This window comes from Bombina bombina, chromosome 5, assembly GCF_027579735.1.
Source record: "Bombina bombina isolate aBomBom1 chromosome 5, aBomBom1.pri, whole genome shotgun sequence".
Lineage (NCBI taxonomy): Eukaryota > Metazoa > Chordata > Amphibia > Anura > Bombinatoridae > Bombina > Bombina bombina.
The window spans coordinates 1,087,578,272-1,087,599,625 of NC_069503.1; positions in this window are offsets into that span (position 1 = coordinate 1,087,578,272).

Here is a 21,354-nt window from a genome sequence, read left to right on the forward strand (position 1 = left end):
AATAAAATATGAATATGAGTTCATAGATAAAATAAAGGTCACACAGCTCGACGCGTTTCGCTCTTACCAGAGCTTTATCAAGATGCTTGTGACCAGTACCTTTTCCCTTTTTAAATGTCCTGCTCGATCCTTATTGGTTGTTTCTTAATTGTGTGTAAAGGTGGATCATTCAGCCTTACCAAAGTTACTTTATTGTTATTCCCGATGATTCCTTCTTGATAGACATTTTATCCTCATTGTTTTATGACTCTTCATGTACTTGACAAATAGTTTTGGGTTGCTATTGTTTGTGGACAGACAAAAATTCAATATATCCAATTAGTATGGAATTTTCTTTTTTTATTTGGGATTTGTTTCTTTAAGGTGGTATAAGAAAGTTTCGTTGTATAATCTTTATTTGTGTATCCTTATATTGTTCTATATTGTTTCTTATTATAGGCAACATAGTTTTATTATGTAGCTTAAATTGCAAGTGTTTTCTAAAAGGGGCCTTACAGGATACTCATTGATTCTTATTATTTATGTATGTAAGAACTTAAACAGACTTGTGTATGGTTACTGACTGGGTGAAATTAAATTGTCCTCTATTGTTCTTGGTTTTATGGATAATTCTTTAGATTTATGTTTTTAATATATCATTTTTAGTTAATGTACTGCCCCAGTCTATAAGATAACTTGAAATTGTATACAGCTGTAATGTATGTAACATTCTTTGAATTTTTGTGTCTATAGGAGGGGTTTTTTTGTCTATAGGAGGGGTGTGTGAAATAAACCCCTCCTATATACACACCCCTCCTATAGACAAAAAAACCCCTCCTATAGACACAAAATTTCAAAGAATGTTACATACATTACAGCTGTATACAATTTCAAGTTATCTTATAGACTGGGGCAGTACATTAACTAAAAATGATATATTAAAAAACATAAATCTAAAGAATTATCCATAAAACCAAGAACAATAGAGGACAATTTAATTTCACCCAGTCAGTAACCATACACAAGTCTGTTTAAGTTCTTACATACATAAATAATAAGAATCAATGAGTATCCTGTAAGGCCCCTTTTAGAAAACACTTGCAATTTAAGCTACATAATAAAACTATGTTGCCTATAATAAGAAACAATATAGAACAATATAAGGATACACAAATAAAGATTATACAACGAAACTTTCTTATACCACCTTAAAGAAACAAATCCCAAATAAAAAAAGAAAATTCCATACTAATTGGATATATTGAATTTTTGTCTGTCCACAAACAATAGCAACCCAAAACTATTTGTCAAGTACATGAAGAGTCATAAAACAATGAGGATAAAATGTCTATCAAGAAGGAATCATCGGGAATAACAATAAAGTAACTTTGGTAAGGCTGAATGATCCACCTTTACACACAATTAAGAAACAACCAATAAGGATCGAGCAGGACATTTAAAAAGGGAAAAGGTACTGGTCACAAGCATCTTGATAAAGCTCTGGTAAGAGCGAAACGCGTCGAGCTGTGTGACCTTTATTTTTATCTATGAACTCATATTCATATTTTATTTTGATTGATTGATCATTAAAAATAACCCGGGTTATCATCTTATATCACTATTCCACTAGAAAAATTGGGGAATTGTAGAGGACCTACATTAACTGCGTGCATAGCACTAAGTGCAGTTTTAACTTCTCACACCAAGGAATACAAAGTGTCATTGTACACAAACAGCGATCTCACCGGCATTGAAAGACGACCTCCCACGAAGGAGTGTGACGTCAGACGCCAGGAGCAGACAACGAGGCGAGTGAACAGCATGGAGAAGCAGTAAGCGGCCAAAAAAAGTGTGGTCTCCCTTAACAGCAAGAACTGTGAGTAAAACAAAATTGATACGAACATTGTAAAGGTGAACGCAAAATAATCCTAACCTGTTTGAAGGACAGTATAAGCCTCCGGTATTACCGCGTGCATAGCACTAAGAGCGGTATAGGAAAATTTATTTGTTTTGGATCACAAATTGAAAAAACCCCAGCAAGAGTGTGTGTAAAAGCAAAAAATCCGGCCTTACTTTTGGCATATAAAGTTACTTTTTGTTTTTGTGCCGCATATATAACATCAAGAGCGGTATCCAGCAAAGTATAAAAAGCAAAGGATACAAATACTTACCTTGAGCTTACCAATCCTCATAACATAATAAAAGTAGACATTTGGGATCTTTCTTTTGACCTTTCAATACGGACATTTTTTACACATTTTTTAATATTGTTTTGTGTTTAGTAATTTTTTATGTAGCAAATTGACACATATTGAGTTTTTACATATGGCCATTTAAATACCCATATTACATCTGGGAGACGTCCCAGAGAAATTTCTGACATCCAGTGGTAATTACCAAATATATTTTTTACCTTTATCATGTTTTAAATAAATTTTCTGCTGATTTAATTTCAAAAGGTAAAGTCGTTTATGATTCATTATTGTTTTTCATAGGTCTTTATGATATATTTTATTTAAGATATTAGCCTTTTAACATTCATACAATCTTTTTGGGAAATTGACAGCACTAATAATCGCTTTCACTACAATTCTAAATATAGTTAATTCACGCAATTAATGCACTCTTATGGACTAGGAACACAACATCCTTTATATAATAAAACTAGACACGTGAAAAAAACAAAAATTGCCTATTTTATTTTCCACATAAATACACAATTATTAGAATAGAGTATTATAAAAGGCATCACATATATATGATTTAAACACACTTTACACACTTGTTTGTATTCACAAAATAAGTTTTATTTTTTCTCTCTACTTTTTCAAAAACAGCCACCTAGACCCAGTAATATTTACTAAGTAAAAAAATTAATAAAAACTTTCTCTTAAGGGGGGGCGTGTCCGAACACCGACTAGAATGGCTGCTTTTTGTCTATGGCTGTGAATCTGGGCAGATAAATCCGCTGTTTATCGCTCATTAGCACTCAAATTCAAGGCTTCTTCAAGTACTATTGTGCTGTCTACCTCTAACGGAGCAGTATTTTACAGTTTTTTCCAGCCCTGCAGACCAGACCTAATGAGGTACGCAGCGGAGGCCTAACATCGGCCTGGATCCTCATTCGCCCTCCCCAATTTCCTGATAAGTCAGGTCCGGCAGCTGAAATAGCTGAGCAGCTACAAGAGCTGAATTTTAGCCGTACAACACAGCAAATACTGTGAACTTTATCATACTAATGGAGTTGAACCACGTAAAACTGCTGAAGTTGGTGGACTGTTTATTTCAAGACCACATTTCGCGCTTTACAGAGACCTTACATCTAACATGGGGGAGTCTGAGTAAAACCGCAACACCAAGGCTACTGCTCCCTTCGGAGGGCAAATTGGCTCTGCCACCAGACACCCATTTAATGGAACCTGCGGAGACAATGTGCCAGGTAGATAGAGTGGCGACAACCTCCCGGGGCAGGGGAAGCAATATGGCAGTACTTGGTACAGCTGACAGGTCGGTACAGAAGGAGAGTGAGGGGGTCGCTAAGACAAGACATGGGGTTATGTCCGGTGATCCGGCTACCGTTAAGACCCGCTCCAAGACCCTAAATCAAGGACAAAATGAGGAGAGAGATCATATGAGTGAAATGGTGTATGGTCACAGCCCTGACTCCCAGCTGTTAAAAGACGTCCTGAACGAGTTGTTGTCTTACACCCGCTGTGAATCTCAGAGTTCCACACTGGAGCAGTGGTTGCTTACAATAGAGGGACTCCTTGGTGCAGAATACGAGTCACGCTGCAAGATCACCTCTGCACTCGAGATCCAACTGAGCGGACTCAAATTGTTTCTGTGCCCCAGATCAGGAGTGGGGTAACTTAATAATATGTTATTTAGGAGTTAATTACTCACTTGGCGGGACTGATTTATTGACTCTACAATCTCGATGGATGTTACTTGTTAGCTATGTCCCGGTTATATTTAGTGTTTCCACTCTGTTTATGGATGCTTACTGTTGGCCATACAAGTTTGTCTGTACTTTTTCTTAAGTTAATAATATGCGTTTGATTATATCCTGTTTTTTACTACTAGTTAGCTACGTATAGTTTATAGATAATCAAGTCGTCTGGGATGATATGATATTATGCACAGAGGCAGGCTTTGTAACAATTCCCCCATTTTGTGCCACCCCATGAACTCCTTGCTTTCTGTTTTTTTACTTATTAATTAGTGCTAACTTTCATCTTATTTCCAAGTCTACTGATAGTCTACATTCATTTACTCCCTCTGCCCCTACAAGCGTTAATGAACAGGTGGTACAACTCCTCTGATATTTGTATACCATCTTGAATATGTATGTCTATAGATCCATATCCCCTAAGATGGTAATATCGTTAGATTAGAAAGACCAATTTCAGACCTCCTTCCCCAGTTTGTAAAATTATTATTCACAGTTGCCCAAACCAAGGTTATTTCCTAGTCCATATTGATTACATTCCCATGTATATATGCGGCAGGGGTCCAAGAGTGGCCCTATATATATTCAATAATCACTGAGTGACCCCTATAACCCCTCTTTCTACTCTTTCCTTAGGGTAAAAGTACACGTGAAGCTATCGTTTACCTTAAGAGGGAACCTGTTTTTCTAAAAGCCTTTATATTTCCATTTGGGGGTCACTCCTAATTTTTATTGTATCATCTATAGTTCTATAAATAGAAAAGAGGATTATATAGCTAATGTGGGCATAATAATGTTTATATCTCTCTGTAATATGATATGAGTAATTTAACACACTCTGTAAGATTTCTTTTATTGTTTGCATTCTGTGTTTCTACCCTCTGTATTTAATGAGAAGGGTTTGGCTTCTTGTTAAGTATAATTTTTGGTTTTTACTTCTTGCCTTACACTTTCTATTTGTAAATTGTAAGCTTTTATCCTCAATAAAAAATATTTAAAAAAAAAAAACAAAAAAACTTTCTCTTAAATATTAACTACATCCCTTAAGTGCACCACGCCCCTATTCCTACACATATTCTTCTGAACATTTCACATATATATAAGTTGGAAGGAACTTATATTTATAGGGAGTTTGGGATCTGATAGTTCCAGCGCTCTATTCACTCTAAACTAAACAATGTTCTGATCGTAACTTTAGCCGGAGAGGCAGGTAAGTTAGTTACGGTGTGAGAGGGCGGAAGGGATATCTCAGCTCTAGCAAGACCTCCGGATGGTGCCAAAGAAAGTCGGTTCTCATCTTCTCGTGGGGCTGGCTGAGGTCGAGTGCTGAGCCCCACTGGATATTAAAGAGGACAGTTTCTGAAAATGTTTCTTCCAGTAAGGAGATAATTGCAGCTTCTGTTAGACACATATTGAGTGCCATAGCGCAGTGTTTAGAGAAGGACAGCTTAGTCGAAGGAATGCCTTTTAATTGGGCAAGATATGTACGAGCTAAGGCAGCAAGAGATACCTTTTATTTAACACAGGCAACAAACACTGAGCTTAGGATGCAAGCCAAATTGCATAAATTTGGTAATAAGTTTGGTAAAATGTTAAATAGATTAATTAAGAATGAGAATAAAAAACTTAATATTAACAGAATTCAGCACAATGGGAAACTTTTAATTAAGCCAGAAGAAATATCTAGGGTATTTTATCAATATTTTCAACAACTTTACACTAGTAAAGAATTTGATATAAACAAAGCGACAGAATTCTGTAGCAAAATCAACTTTCCTACGGCCACTCCTGAGGAGATTGCCAGACTCAATGCACCTATTTCACTAGAAGAAATTGGAATAATAGTCACCAAACTTCCCATAAGCAAGGCAGCTGGCCCGGATGGTTTGCCCAACGAGTTCTATAAAATCCTAATATCAGTGATAGCGCCATATCTGGGCAATCTTTACAATGATATTTTTATTAAACATAAACAGGCTTCCTCCTCTTTCGCATCTTCACTTACCACTCTGATCTTGAAAGAGGGGAAGGACCCCACATGTAAAGAGTCTTATAGACCTATTGCACTGTTAAATTCAGACTATAAAATTCTCTCCTCTATTCTAGCAAAAAGACTCCAGTCTATCTTAACTACAGTAATCCATCCGGACCAAGCTGGCTTTATTAATAACCGTAACTCCTCAGCAAAAATTAGAGAATTACTAGTTACTATGGAATATATACAAAGAACATCTCCCCAGGGGGCGGGGAGGGGGGATCCCCCTGACATGGCTATTTTATCACTTGATGCGGAAAAAGCCTTTGACTTAGTAATCCATAAACACCTAATTTTCTCTTTAACAAAGTTTGGGATTGGGGGTAATTTTCCTAAATTTGTGGAGAATATATACAACCATTCCTTTACAAGTCTGATTATTAACAATGATATTACTTCTTCAATTGCATTGAAGAGGGGCACTCGTCAGGGCTGTCCTCTCTCCCCGCTCCTATTTGACTTAGCCATAGAACCCTTAGCAATTCAGATTAGGCGCTCGCTCGAAGGTATAAAAATTCAAAATCACGAAATAAAAATTGGATTATATGCGGATGATCTACTTATATATCTTTCTAATACAGAAAAAAACATCCCAAAACTTCTGTGTATCACTGATCATTTTGGGATATTCTCAGGGTACAAAGTAAATGCTACAAAATCAGAGTTAATTTGGCTAAGGAAAAACAAGACTAGCATAACAGACATACCCTTTAGAGTGGTAACGGAATCTATGAAATATTTAGGAATTAAAATCCCAATGAATTTAAAAGATCTCTATAAGGTGAACATAACCCCAATGCTAGCATATATTAAAGAAAGGCTTAAAACTTGGCAAAACCTACCTCTGTCAATTTCTGGTCGTACAGCCTTATTTAAGATGGTTCTTCTCCCAAAATTGCTTTACATTTTGCAGAATGTCCCTCTAATTTTGTTTGAGAAAGATATACGGTCGCTAAACTCATCAATTGGCCAATTTATTTGGCAGGGGAAAAGAGCTAAGATAGCCCTTTCCAAACTAACAGCATTAAGAGAGATGGGAGGCCTGGCACTCCCAAACTTAAGATTCTATAATCTCTGTTTTCTAGTCCGCATAGTAGCAGATTGGTTTTCTAGTAAGAATTATGTTCTAAATATTGACTTAGAGTCTAATATATGTGAACCTTACTCATTATTGGCCTTGGCACACTTGGAACCTAGAGATCTTCCAATAAGCATTAAGGAACTCAAATTTATCTTGAACCCACTTAAAGCTTGGTCTAGATTGACTAAAATTCTTTCAATATGCCCTAAGGCATCAAAATATCTTCCTTTAACTAAAAATCCGAATTTCCAACCTGGTCTAGACTCACCTGTTTTTAATAGGTGGCATAACAATGGATTGGACAGAGTTATTTATCTAATTGATCAGGATAGAAAATGTGTCAAATCTTTTGCACAACTGAGGGACGATTATAATTTGGTAAATAAAGATTTCTTTGCTTATTTACAGATAAGACACTATATTATAGATCTAACACATAGGACTGGTTGGAGCTGGACTTTAGGCAAGCTAGAAACCTGGCTTACAATAACTAGAGATTCCTCTATGTCCATTTCTCTGTGCTATTATCTGTTAAACCTCAGTAAGGCGGCCCCGCTAGTGGAGAACCTAGCCCTAACTTGGAATAATTTAATCCCACATAGTAATATAGAACCTAAAAATCATACAACTTTCTTTGAATAAGGTATTAAAAAACAACTCTCTCTTCTAATTGGCGAGACGCTCACCTGAAACTTCTGCACAGGGCATATTTCACCCCGGAGAGAGGCCTTAGAGTCCGAAATCTTGAATTTGACAAATGTCCTAGATGCTCTTATTTAGCTGCGGATCTAATACACATGTTCTGGTCTTGCCCCAGGATGAGAAATCTGTGGAGCAAGCTAGAATATTGGCTTAAGAATGTACTCAAAATTGAGCAGATGGCCCTCTCCTTATTTCAGATTATATTCTGTCTGAGGCCTGGAGAGGAGCGTCAGCCTACTGAAAAACTAGTTAACTTATCTATTTTAGCTACCAGATACCTGATATGTAAGAAATGGAAACTGAGGGTGATACCAACTATATCAGAAATTAGGAACCATCTAAAGAAACAATGTGTCTTAGAACAGAGAACTACCAATATAGACAATGAACGTGACGTGAAGAAATTTTTCCATAAATGGGCGCCTTTCATTAAGATTTTCCCCGATAGAGAAATCGACTATCTGATATCTCCATTTAAGAACTCGGAGTTAGTATTACTAGGTGGTTGGTGATCTGAGGTAGGTTAGTGTAAATTGAGAATTTTTGGTTCTCCCCTCCCCCCTTTTTTTTTTTCTTTTCTTTTTTCTCCTTCCTTCTTTTTTTTCAGGTTAATGGGGTGGAATATGGAGGGAGGGAGGGGAAGGGGGGGGAATAAGAAAAAATTCCAACACTGAGTTACTAAAGACAAACTGAACAGTTCAGCTAATTTGGTATATGAGATGTAATATACAATTATTTTTTCTTTCGTAAGACTGCTATGGTTTCTTTTGCTTAATAATATGTTGTTTTTTCTTTATTGCGAACTCTGTACTCACTGTTGGATAAAATAAAATAATATAATAAAAAAAGAAAGTTCTTTAAAATTGCATGCTCTAGCTGAATCATGAAAGAATAAAAATGGGTTTAATGTCCATTTAATGCTAATTAATTCACCAGTCCGAGGAATGCATCCACCTCCACCACGAGTCCGAGGAATGCATCCACCTCCACCACCAGTCCAAAGAATGCAGCAACAAGGACAGTATGTTCCCAGGCATGAGCTGGGTTGGATTGCCTCTGTTGAGGACCCATACGTCATGCCACCAACATTGTCAGACGAGCCCTGGCAAGATACTTGGCCGGAGGATTATTCTTTTGGCTGTGAGGGGGAGCCAAGTCAGCCCCAAAGGGTACATTTCTTTAGAAATGAGGAAGAAGAAGCGCTAAGTCCTTAAGTGGATACAAAAAGGTTTATTCAGAGCAGGCTTTCATACAGGACAACTGGTAAGCTCCTATCTTACGCGTTTCATGCAAGGGCACATGCGCTTCATCAGAGATGTTGTTTCCTGCTGCTGGAGGGCAACTTATAGGTGTGAAGGGCCAATGAGAGGTGCATTCAGGTGGGTGTGCTGTAATTAACCCTTGTTGTATAGGATAGGCTGTATAGACTGGTAAAGGGGAGATGACACACCTCAATGCAACTGTCAGATAGAGAAATGGCTCACATACACAATGTTGCTATCCAGGTGGAGGAAACATATGTACATGTCTTTACCCCCCCCCCCCCCCCCTCAATATCAGGTCAGTCAGGGCTTTTACGCACAGGACATGCAAACTGGACAGGCTGAGTGGGCGCACACTAGCCGTCAATGGGACTACCAGTCCACCCAGAGAGCTCCACCATCCTCTTCCCTTGGAAGAGCTCCACCTTCTGAAGAGGAGCATATAGCTGTAGTTGTCCCTGATGCAGCACCAGCTGTAGTTGTCCCTGATGCAGCAGCAGCTGAGGATGTCCCTGATGCAGCAGCAGCTGAGGATGTCCATGATGCACCAGCAGCTGAGGATGTCCATGATGCACCAGCAGCTAGAGCTGAACCTGTGCATAGAATCCCTGCTAGTCAACAGCCTGTAGATCCTCTGTATTCTCCCATAGGCGACTAATACATTTCCCTCCAGAGGAGGCTCATAGCAAGCTGCGAGAGAACACAAAGAGAACAACACAGGTTTCACAGGAGACAACAGAGTTTACTCCAGCGTACCATCGAGCTGCAACGGGACATGGCAGCATCCTTAAATGGAATAGTCCAAAACCAGTCTCAGATGATAAGAGTTATTTCTGATATGCAGATGCAGATTGATAACAGATGGCAGGAACAAAACCAACTGTTGGGTGTGTTGGTGGAGCACTTTAAACACCAGCAGGACACTGCCTCCAGCCTCTAATCTGTGGCCAGCACTCCAGCAGAATCATCTGAATCCACACAACCCAGGAGAACCAGGAGATCCACTCCAGGCACCTTAGCTCCCTCATCCAAAAAGCCTAAAAATAAATAAATATTGTTATATTTCAGCATAAATCTTGTCCTTTGTTATTTACCATATAATTGTCATCCCCATCCATGTGAGGGGTGTTTTAGTACACTAATATTTTTGAAACATATAATAAGGCCTGTGTGGAAATGGCCCAAAAAAGGTAATATCATCATGTTTATGACATATTCATGTTCTATAAACTAAATCACATAGTTATTCTGAGAACTAGAAGGGTGCAACCGCATTACACAAATATTTGGGGGATGCCAGTAAAATGCCTACTGTCGGTAGACTTTATTTGTTGGCTGGAGTGCTTATGCATAAGACAATGGTTTTGAATAGCGATGTTGCAAATTGTTCGCCGGCGAATAGTTCCCGGCGAACATAGCATGTTCGTGTTCGCCTTGGCGGGCGAACATATGCAATGTTCGATCTGCCCCCTATTCGTCATCATTGAGTAAACTTTGACCCTGTACCTCACAGTCAGAATACACATTACAGCCAATCAGCAGCAGACCCTCCTTCCCAGACCCTCCCACCTCCTGGACAGCATCCATTTTAGATTCATTTGGAAGCTGCATTCTTAGTGAGAGGAGGGACAGTGTAGCTGCTGCTGATTTAATAGGGAAATTGATAGCTAGGCTAGTGTATTCAGTGTCCACTACAGTCCTGAAGGACTCATCTGATCTCTGCTGTAAGGATAGCACCCCAAAAATACCTATTTAGGGCAAGAACATCAGTCTGCTTTTTTTTTCCCCTGTGTAATCTAATTGCAGTTGCCTGCCTGCCAGCGTGTGTGTCAGGCTCACAGCATATACTGTGCCCACTTGCCCAGTGCCACCACTCATATCTGGTGTAACAGTAGTGTACATTTAAAAAAAAAAACTTTTTTGACTGTGAAATAATAGCAGACAGCTGCCAGTACCCAAGATGGCCGCCAATAAGGCAGATGGGGAGGGTTAGAGAGCTGTTTTTTTTGGGGGGGGATCAGGGAGGTTGGGGGCTAAGGGGGGATGCTACACCACAGCATATGTAAATATGCTAAAAAAAATTAAAAAAAAAATTAAAAACTTTTTATTTTAGTACTGGCAGATTTTCTGCCAGTACTTAAGATGGCGGCGACAATTGTGGGGTGGGGGAGGGAAGGGAGCTGTTTGGGAGGGATCAGGGGTCTAATATGTCAAGTGGGAGGCTGATCTCTACACTAAAGCTAAAATTAAACCTGCAAGCTCCCTACAAACTACCTAATTAACCCCTTCACTGCTAGCCATAATACACGTGTGATGCGCAGCAGCATTTAGCAGCCTTCTAATTACCAGAAAGCAACGCCAAAGTCATATATGTCTGCTATTTCTGAACAAAGGGGATCCCAGAGAAGCATTTACAACCATTTGTGCCATAATTGCACAAGCTGTTTGTAAATAATTTCAGTGAGAAACCTAACTATTTAAGTTTTTTTTAAATTTGATCGCATTTGGCGGTGAAATGGTGGCATGAAATATACCAAAATGGGCCTAGATCAATACTTTGGGTTGTCTACTACACTACACTTAAGCTAAAATTAACTCTACAAGCTCCCTACATGCTCCCTAATTAACCATTTCACTGCTGGGCATAAAACACGTGTGGTGCGCAGTGGCATTTAGCAGCCTTCTAATTACCAAAAAGCAATGCCAAAGCCATATAAGTCTGCTATTTCTGAACAAAGGGGATCCCAGAGAAGCATTTACAACCATTTATGCCATAATTGCATAAATTGTTTGTAAATAATTTCTGTGAGAAACCTAAAGTTTGTGAAAAAGTGAACAATTTATTTTTATTTGATCGCATTTGGCGGTGAAATGGTGGCATGAAATATACCAAAAACAGAATTTATGCTTACCTGATAAATTTCTTTCTCTTGTGGTGTATCCAGTCCACGGGTTCATCCTTTACTTGTGGGATATTCTCCTTCCCTACAGGAAGTGGCAAAGACAGCACACAGCAGAGCTGCCCATATAGCTCCCCCTCTAGCTCCACCCCCCAGTCATTCGACCGAAGGTTAGGAAGAAAAAGGAGAAACCATAGGGTGCAGTGGTGACTGTAGTTTAAACAAAAAATCTACCTGACTTAATAGCCAGGGCGGGCCGTGGACTGGATACACCACAAGAGAAAGAAATTTATCAGGTAAGCATGAATTCTGTTTTCTCTTGTAAGGTTTATCCAGTCCACAGGTTCATCCTTTACTTGTGGGATACCAATACCAAAGCTTTAGGACACGGATGAAGGGAGGGAACAAGACAGGTACCTTAAATGGAAGGCACCACTGCTTGTAAAACCTTTCTCCCAAAAATAGCCTCTGAAGAAGCAAAAGTATCGAATTTGTAAAATTTGGAAAAAGTATGCAGCGAAGACCAAGTGGCTGCCTTACAAATCTGTTCAACAGAAGCCTCATTTTTAAAAGCCCATGTGGAAGCCACTGCTCTGGTAGAATGCGCAGTAATTGTTTTAGGAGGATGCTGGCCAGCAGTCTCATAAGCCAAATGATGATGCTTTTCAGCCAAAAGGAAAGAGAGGTAGCGGTCGCCTTCTGACCTCTCCTCTTACCAGAATAGATAACAAACAAAGAAGTTGTTTGTCTGAAATCCTTAGTTGCTTGTAAATAGAACTTTAAAGCACGAACCACATCAAGATTGTGTAACAGACGTTCCTTCTTCGACGAAGGATTAGGACACAGAGAAGGAACAACAATTTCCTGGTTAATATTCTTATTAGACACAACCTTAGGAAGAAAACCGGATTTGGTACGTAAAACTACCTTATCTGCATGGAACACCAGGTAAGGTGAATCACACTGTAAAGCAGATAACTCTGAAACTCTTCGAGCAGAAGACATAGCTACCAAAAACAAAAAACTTTCCAAGATAAAAGCTTAATATCTATGGAATGTAAAGGTTCAAACGGAACCCCTTGCAGAACTGAAAGAACTAAATTCAGACTCCATGGCGGAGCCACAGGTCTATAAACAGGCTTGATTCTAACTAATGCTCACTAAACGTTTGAACGTCTGGCACCTCTGCCAGACGTTTGTGAAAAAGAATAGACAAAGCAGATATCTGTCCCTTTAAGGAACTAGCTGATAATCCTTTCTCCAATCCATCTTGGAGGAAGGACAAAATCCTGGGAATCCTAACCTTACTCCATGAGTAGCCCTTGGATTCGCACCAAAAAAGATATTTTCGCCAAATCTTATGGTAGATTTTCCTGGTGACAGGCTTTCTAGCCTGAATCAGGGTATCAATGACCGACTCAGAGAAACCACGCTTTGATAGAATTAGTCGTTCAATCTCCAAGCAGTCAGGCACAGAGAAATTAGATTTGGATGTTTGAAAGGACCTTGTATTAGAAGGTCCTGCCTCATTGGTAGTGTCCATGGTGGCACAGATGACATGTCCACTAGGTCTGCATACCAGGTCCTGCGTGGCCACGCAGGTGCTATTAGATTCACTGAAGCCCTCTCCTGCTTGATTCTGGCAACCAGACGCGGGAGGAGAGGAAATGGTGGAAAAACATAGGCCAGATTGAAGGACCAAGGTGCTGCTAGAGCATCTATCAGCACCACTGGGGATCCCGGGACCTGGACCCATAAAGAGGAAGTTTGGTGTACTGACGGGACGCCATCAGATCCAATTCTGGAGTGCCCCATAGCTGAGTCAGCTGGGCAAATACCTCTGGGTGGAGTTCCCACTCCCCCGGGTGAAAAGTCTGACGACTTAGAAAATCTGCGTCCCAGTTGAGAGGTGGCAAGAGTGATCCTCCGCCCACCTGATTATTTTGGTTACTTCCATCATTGCTAGGGAACTCCTTGTTCCCCTTGATGATTGAAAGTAAGCTACAGTCGTGATATTGTCCGACTGAAATCTGATGAATTTGGCCGCGGCTAGCTGAGGGCCATGCCTGAAGTACGTTGAATATCACCCTCGGTTCCAGAATGTTTATCGGGAGAAGAGCTTCTTCCCGAGACCATAAGCCCTGAGCTTTCAGGGAGTCCCAGACTGCACCCCAGCCCAACAGACTGGCGTCGGTCGTTACAATGATCCACTCTGGTCTGCAGAAACACATTCCCTGAAACAGGTGATCCTGAGACAACCACCAGAGAAGAGAATCTCCTGGTCCCCTGGTCCAACTGTATTTGAGGAGACAAATCTGCATAATCCCCATTCCACTGTTTGAGCATGCACAGTTGCAGTGGTCTGAGGTGTATCCGTGCAAAAGGGACTATGTCCATTGCCGCTACCATTAGTCCGATTGTCTCCATTCACTGAGCTACAGATTGGCCGAGGAATGGACTGAAGAGCTCGGCAAGTAGTTAAGAGTTTTACCTTTCTGACCTCCCGTCAGAAATATTTTCATTTCTACCGAGGAAGGGAACTCTTGTGAGGGGGGAGAGAGAACTCTTTTTGATGTTCACCTTCCACCCGTGAGACCTCAGAAAGGCCACTACAATTTCTGTGTGAGACTTGACTCTCTGGAAAGTCGACCGCCTGAATTAAGATGTCGTCTAGATAAGGCGCCACTGCCTATGCCCCGTGGTCTTAGCACCACCAGGAGGGACCCTAGCACTTTTGTGAAAAATCTGGGAGCAGTGGCCAAACCGAAAGGAAGAGCCACAAACTGATAATGCTTGTCCAGAAAGGCGAACCTGAGAAACTGGTGATGATCTTTGTGGATAGGGAATGTGTAGATACGCATCCTTTAGATCCACGGTAGTCATATATTGACCTCCTGGATCATTGGTAAGATTGTCCGAATGGTCTCCATCTTGAATGATGGGACTCTGAGGAATTTGTTTAGAATTTTGAGATCCAGGATTGGTCTAAAAGTTCCTTCTTTCTTGGGAACCACAAACAGGTTTGAGTAAAACCCCAGCCCTTGTTCCGCAATTGGAACTGGGTGGATCACTCCCATTGTATGTAGGTCTTCTACACAGCGTAAGAACGCCTCTTTCTTTGACATGTCTGTAGACAGACGAGAAATATGGAACCTTCCCCTTGGAGGGAGTCCTTGAATTCTAGAAGATATCCCTGGGATACAATCTCTAAGGCCCAGGGATCGTGTACGTCTCTTGCCCAGGCCTGAGCGAAGAGAGAGAGTCTACCCCCTACTAGATCCCGGTCCCGGATCTGGGGATACCCCATCATGCTGTCTTGGAGGCAGCTGCAGGCTTCTTGGCCTGTTTACCCTTGTTCCAGCCCTGGTAAGGTTTCCCAGGCTGCCCTGGGTTGTAAAGTGTTACCCTCTTGCTTTGCAGCAGGGGAGGATGAAGCGAGACCACTCCTGAAATTCCGAAAGGTAACAAAAATTATTTTGTTTGTTCTTTGTCTTGAAGGATTTGTCCTGGGGGAGAGTATGGCCTTTTCCCCCCAGTGATTTCTGAAATAATCTCTTTCAATTCAGGCCCCAAAGAGGGTCTTTCCTTTGAAAGGGATGTTCAGTAGTTTGGATTTTGACGACACATCGGCCGACCAGGACTTTAGCCATAATGCCCTGCACGCTATAAACCTGAATTTTTTGCCGCTAACTTAGCTAGTTGGAAAAGCGGCATCTGTGATAAAAGAATTAGCCAGATTAAGAGCCTTAATTCTGTCCATAATGTCCTCCTATGAGGTCTCCGTCTGGAGCGCATCTTCCAGCGCCTCAAACCAGGAAGCAGCTGCAGTGGTTACAGGAACAATGCACGCAATAGGTTGGAGAAGAAAACCTTGTTGAACAAAAATTTTCTAAAGTAAACCCTCTAATTTTTTATCACTAGGGTCTTTAAAAGCACAACTGTCTTCGATTGGTATAGTTGTGTGTTTAGCAAGTGAAGAAAACAGCCCCCTCACCTTAGGGGACTGTCTGCCACGAGTCCCGCATGGGGTTAGATATGGGGAAACATTTTTTTTAAAAACAGGAGGGGGAACGAGGGAATACCCTGGTTTTATCCCACTCCCTAGTAACCGATATCCGCAATCCTCTTAGGGACCGGGGAAACACATCAGTGTAAACAGGAACTTCTAGGTACTTGACCCATTTTACACAATTATCTCTGGAACCACCCATAGGGCTCGCAGTCCATCAGAGTAACTAATACCTCCCTGAGCAATAAGCGGAGGTTTTCCTAGTTTAAATTTTAAAAGCCAACGTATCTGAGTCCTGTCCTGAGGAGCACCTTTCCCGAATCGGAAATTTCTCCCTCAGACAGCACATCCCTCGCCCCCATTTCAGAGCGTTGTGAGTGTATATCGGATACGGCTACTAAAGCGTCAGAATGCTCACTATCTGTTCTTAAAACAGAGCTATCAACGCTTTGCAGGGTAACACGGGCAATTTAGATAAAAACACTGAGAGGGAGTTATCCATAACTGCCCACCAAGTCTTGCAAGGTAAAAGAGTTAGATGCACTAGAGGTGCTAGGCATCGCTTGAGCGGGCGTAACTGGTTGTGACACTTGGGGAGAGGATAACGGACTAACCTGGTTACCTTCTGTCTGAGAATCATCTTGGGCCAACATTTTTAAGTGCAACAATATGTTCTTTAAAGTGTATAGACATATCAGTACAAGTGGGACACATTCTGAGAGGGGGTTTCACCATGGCTTCTAACACATTTGAACAAGGATTTTCCTTGGTGTCAGATATGTTTAACAGACTAGTAGTAAGACTAACAGGCTTAGAAATCACTTTAATCAAGTAAAAAACACACTTTGAAAAAAACGTTACTGTGCCCTTTTAAGAGATAAAAAAAGGCACACAATTTTGCAAAAACAGTGAAAAAATGCAGCAAACTTTTCAAAATTTTTACAGTATGTACCTAAAGCATTAGTAAAATTCCACCACTAGCAATAAAAACAATTAACCCCTTAATGCCCAAACCGGATCTACAGTAAGCAACAAACCGGTTAAATCAACTTCAGCACCTTGCCACAGCTCTGCTGTGGCCCTACCTTCCCTTAGGAACCAGATTTGTGGGGAAAAAGCTTCTTATAGGCCCTCAAACTGCCGCAGGACCCTCCATGTGAAACAGCCTGAAGTTCTACGTCAAATATAACTGCGCAATTGAGGCTCGAAATTAGGCCCCTCCCACCTTACTCGGTGCTGTGAGACCTAAAGAAACACTTCTAAGTGTTTTAATAATAGCCATGTGGGTAACAACCCCTGAAAGAAACCCAAAGGAACCTTCAAAGTGTCTTAAAAAACGATTATTTTTCAATAAAAAACCGTTTGCCACCATTAAGTAGTGTCAACCAGCATAAATTAGCCCTGTTATGTAAGCTAGCAATTCCAACTTAGTCTCTGAATACAGCTTACCCTTCCCTCATGGGGATTTAGCAGTCTTGTCTAGAAATAATGACTGAACATACCTTATTGCAGCCTAACCTGCAAACCGTTCCCCCAACTGAAGTTTTCTTGTACTCCTCAGTCCCTTTGTGGGATACAGCAGTGGATTTTAGTTACAAAATGCTAAAATCATCTTCCCTCCCTACAGAAATCTTCATCTCCTATCTGCTAGAGAGTAAATAGTAACACACTGGTACCATTTAAAATAAAAAAACTTTTGCTTGTAGAAAATAAAAACCTACAATTTCTAACACCACATTCACCATGGACTGGATACACCTTACAAGAGAATGGGCCTAGATCAATACTTTGGGTTGTCTACTACACTACAGTTAAGCTAAAATTAACTCTACAAGCTCCCCTACTTGCTCCCTAATTAACCCATTCACTGCTGGGCATAAAACACGTGTGTTTGCGCTAGTGGCATTTAGCAGCCTTCTAATTACTCAAAAAGCAACCTCCAAAGCCAAATAAGTCTGCTATTTCTGAACAAAGGGGATCCCAGAGAAGCATTTACAAAACCATTTATGCATAATTGCATAAGTTGTTTGTAAAATAAATTTCTGTGAGAAACCTAATGTTTGTGAAAAACGTGAACAATTTTTTTTTTATTTGATCGCATTTGGCAGTGAAATTGGTGGCATGAATATACCAAAATGGGCCCTAGATCAATACTTTGCGCTGTCTACTACACTACACTTAAGCTAAATTTAACTCTACAAGCTGCCTACATGCTCCGTAATTAAACCCCTTCACTGCTGGGCATAAAACACGTGTGGTGCGCGCAGTGGCATTTAGCCAGCCTTCTAATTACCAAAAAGCAATGCCAAAGCCATATAAGTCTGCTATATATGGCATGTCTGGCACACAGTGTTGGGGCAAGGGTCCATCTGACCACTGATACCTGGTCTGGAAAGCATGGTCAGGGCAGGTATATCACCTACACCCTGCGTACTGTATCCCCTTTCACTACCTGATCGATTTACAACATCATACCTTTTAAAGCACGTTATTCCAAACAATTTAGGAATGTTAGGTGATTTATGTCCGTTTATGGATTAAAACCAGACTCTGCAATCAACTATGTCATTTTCCATGGGAGTTTTGCCATGGATCCCCCTCCCAGCATGCCACAGTCCCAGGTGTTAGTCCCTTGAAACAACTTTTCCATCACTATTGTGGCCAGAAAGAGTCCCCTGTGGGTTTTACAAATTCGCCTGCCTATTGAAGTCTATGGCGGTTCGCCCGGTTCGCAGGTTCGCAAGCTTTTGTGGAAGTTCGAGTTCTCCGTTTCGCGAACACCAAATTTTTAGGTTTGCGACATCACTAGTTTTGAACACTATTAGTTAAAAAAAAGGAATTTTAACTCGCTGCAGGATGCATTTTGATAGCACTTCCTTCTCCCTGGGGAGAAGGAAATGCTATAAAAATGCATCCTGTAGTGAGTTAAAATTCCTTTTTTTTAACTAATAGTGTTCCACATCACATATTTGTGTATGAAGGGTACATATAGTTATATTCAATTATAAGATGTAAATCAAGGTTTCTCACATCCAATAGAAATAGAAATTGACACATGTGCAGGGATAGGCACGAGCCAAGGCTGTGGCGGACATATTCTAAAGGTAAAGACCTTTAGTGAAGGACACCTTGCCTATCCCTGCACATGGGTAATATATATCTAAATATAATTGTCTTTTACAGAAGGTGTGAACATAAGGTATAAACATCCATTTTCATTCTTCTTAATGATAGTCAATAAATAATAGTGACCAAAACATGAATTAAACTAATGATATATTTTCAGTAATTAGGGTGGTTAAGGGAATGGGGTGGGATGTAGTAGTTTCACTTACATGCAGCAGAAATCCGCAGTATGTAATTCGATGACCAGCTGCAGCAGGGGCAGCACCATGACAGGGACCTCAGCAGCAACTATAGAATCAGCATGTGTAGACGGAACAACAGGGGATTGTAGGGCTTCTCAGCCACCCATGTAGCCCCATGATGCACCCCTTGTGCCCCCATGATGCACCCTTGTGCCCAATGATGCTGCCTCTCTATGGAAAAGCAGGAAATCATGGTGGCTAATGAGGATGTGCATTGGCGGGTTTTTAAGGCTTCCTGTTGTCAGGTTGTGCTGTTTGTGATTGGTTTGACACACTTGCAGGGGCAGGAATAATAAATGCTTTGAAGAGGTTAACTATTTGTGATCAAGCTGCTGATATGTATGTTGTTAAGCATGCATTTGTTAGGCCTTCAGACCTTCAGAGAGTTACGTTGGTTTCTAAGTCAGTGCAAGGGTTGCTGCGCCTGCAATTTGTGGCGAGATGAGAATGGAGTAGATTTTCTGAATTCTAACGCGCGTAAGTCCTTATGCTGTATATTGGATAACCAAGCTGCGCGTGTTTTGTATGTCAGTCTTTGGGTCAAAAAATTACGGGCGAAGGCTAGAATTATACTTCTAAGTTACGCCGTATATAGGATACAAAACCCACACAAAATTTGCCTCGCTGGCTTTTGCGGGCGAGCTTGCATATCGAATCGGGCACATTGATTTTATCCTATGAATAGGAACTGAGTGAAATAGAATTGAATTCTTACTCATGAAGAAACAGCTAAAGAATTTTCTATCTAAAAATAGTTTAAATGGATTTCTTCTTTCTGGTTGCCATTTTAGCCACTTTAGTGCTAGAAAAAATATCTATAAATAAATCTTGATTTTACTGTAGTGAAACAATCATAACATATTGTTTGTAGATGTAAAATATTCTTTAAAAAGTTTAAGAGGACATAAAAAGTGCAAAAAAGTGTGAGACAAACATACCTGGCCTTAAGGATGAGTGTGTGCTCTGCACATGAGGACTGTGCGAGACAAGTGAGAGACAAACAAATACAGGGCATTAAGGATGAGTGTGTGCTCTGCACATGAGACTGCGCGAGACAAGTGAGAGCTGAGAGACAAACAAACAGGGCCCTTAAGGATGAGTGTGTGCCTCTGCGCATGAGCGTTAAAAGACAAAAAGTGAGCGTAGAGCAAAATTTTACTCCATAGCTCACTCCAATACCAGCTCTGCTTATGTCAGCGGTGAGCTGGTTGTAACGTGCTCTGTGCACACGATTTTCCCCATAGGAATCAACGGGGAGAGCGGCTGAGAAAAAGTCTAACACCTGCAATAAAGCAGCGTAAAACTCAGTAACGCAGCCCCATTGAGTCCTATGGGGAAATAAAATGTATGTTTACACCTAACACCCTAACATGAAACCCCGAGTCTAAACACCCTAATCTTACACTTATTAAGCCCTAATGTGCCGCCCCTCGACATCGCCGGACACCTACATTATATTTATTAACCCCTAATCTGCCGCTCCAGACATCGCTGACACCCTACATTATACTTATGAAACCCCTAATCTGCTTGCCCCCAACATCGCCGACAACCTACATTATATTTATTAACCCTAATCTGCTGCCCCCAATGTCACCGCAACCTAACTACACCTTATTAACCCCTAATTGTCGCCCCCAACGTCGCCGCCACTATAATAAACATATTAACCCCTAAACCGCCGCACTCCTCATCCTTTCAAACATTAGTTAAATATTATTAACCCCTAATCTGCCCTCACTAACATCGCCCGCCACTACCTGCATATATTAACCCCTAATCTGACGCCCCCAAACGTCGCCGCCACTATACTAAAAATGTATTAACCCCTAAACTTAAGTCTAACCCCTAACCCTAACACCCCCCTAACTTAATATAATTACAATAAATCTAAATAAAAATTCATATTATTACCTAAATATACCTATTTAAAAGTAAATACCTACCGATAGAATAAACCCTAAGCTAGCTACAATATAACTAATAGTTTATTTTTATTTTACAGGCAAGTTTGTATTTATTTTAACTAGGTAGAATAGTCACTAAATAGTTATTAACTATTTAATAAC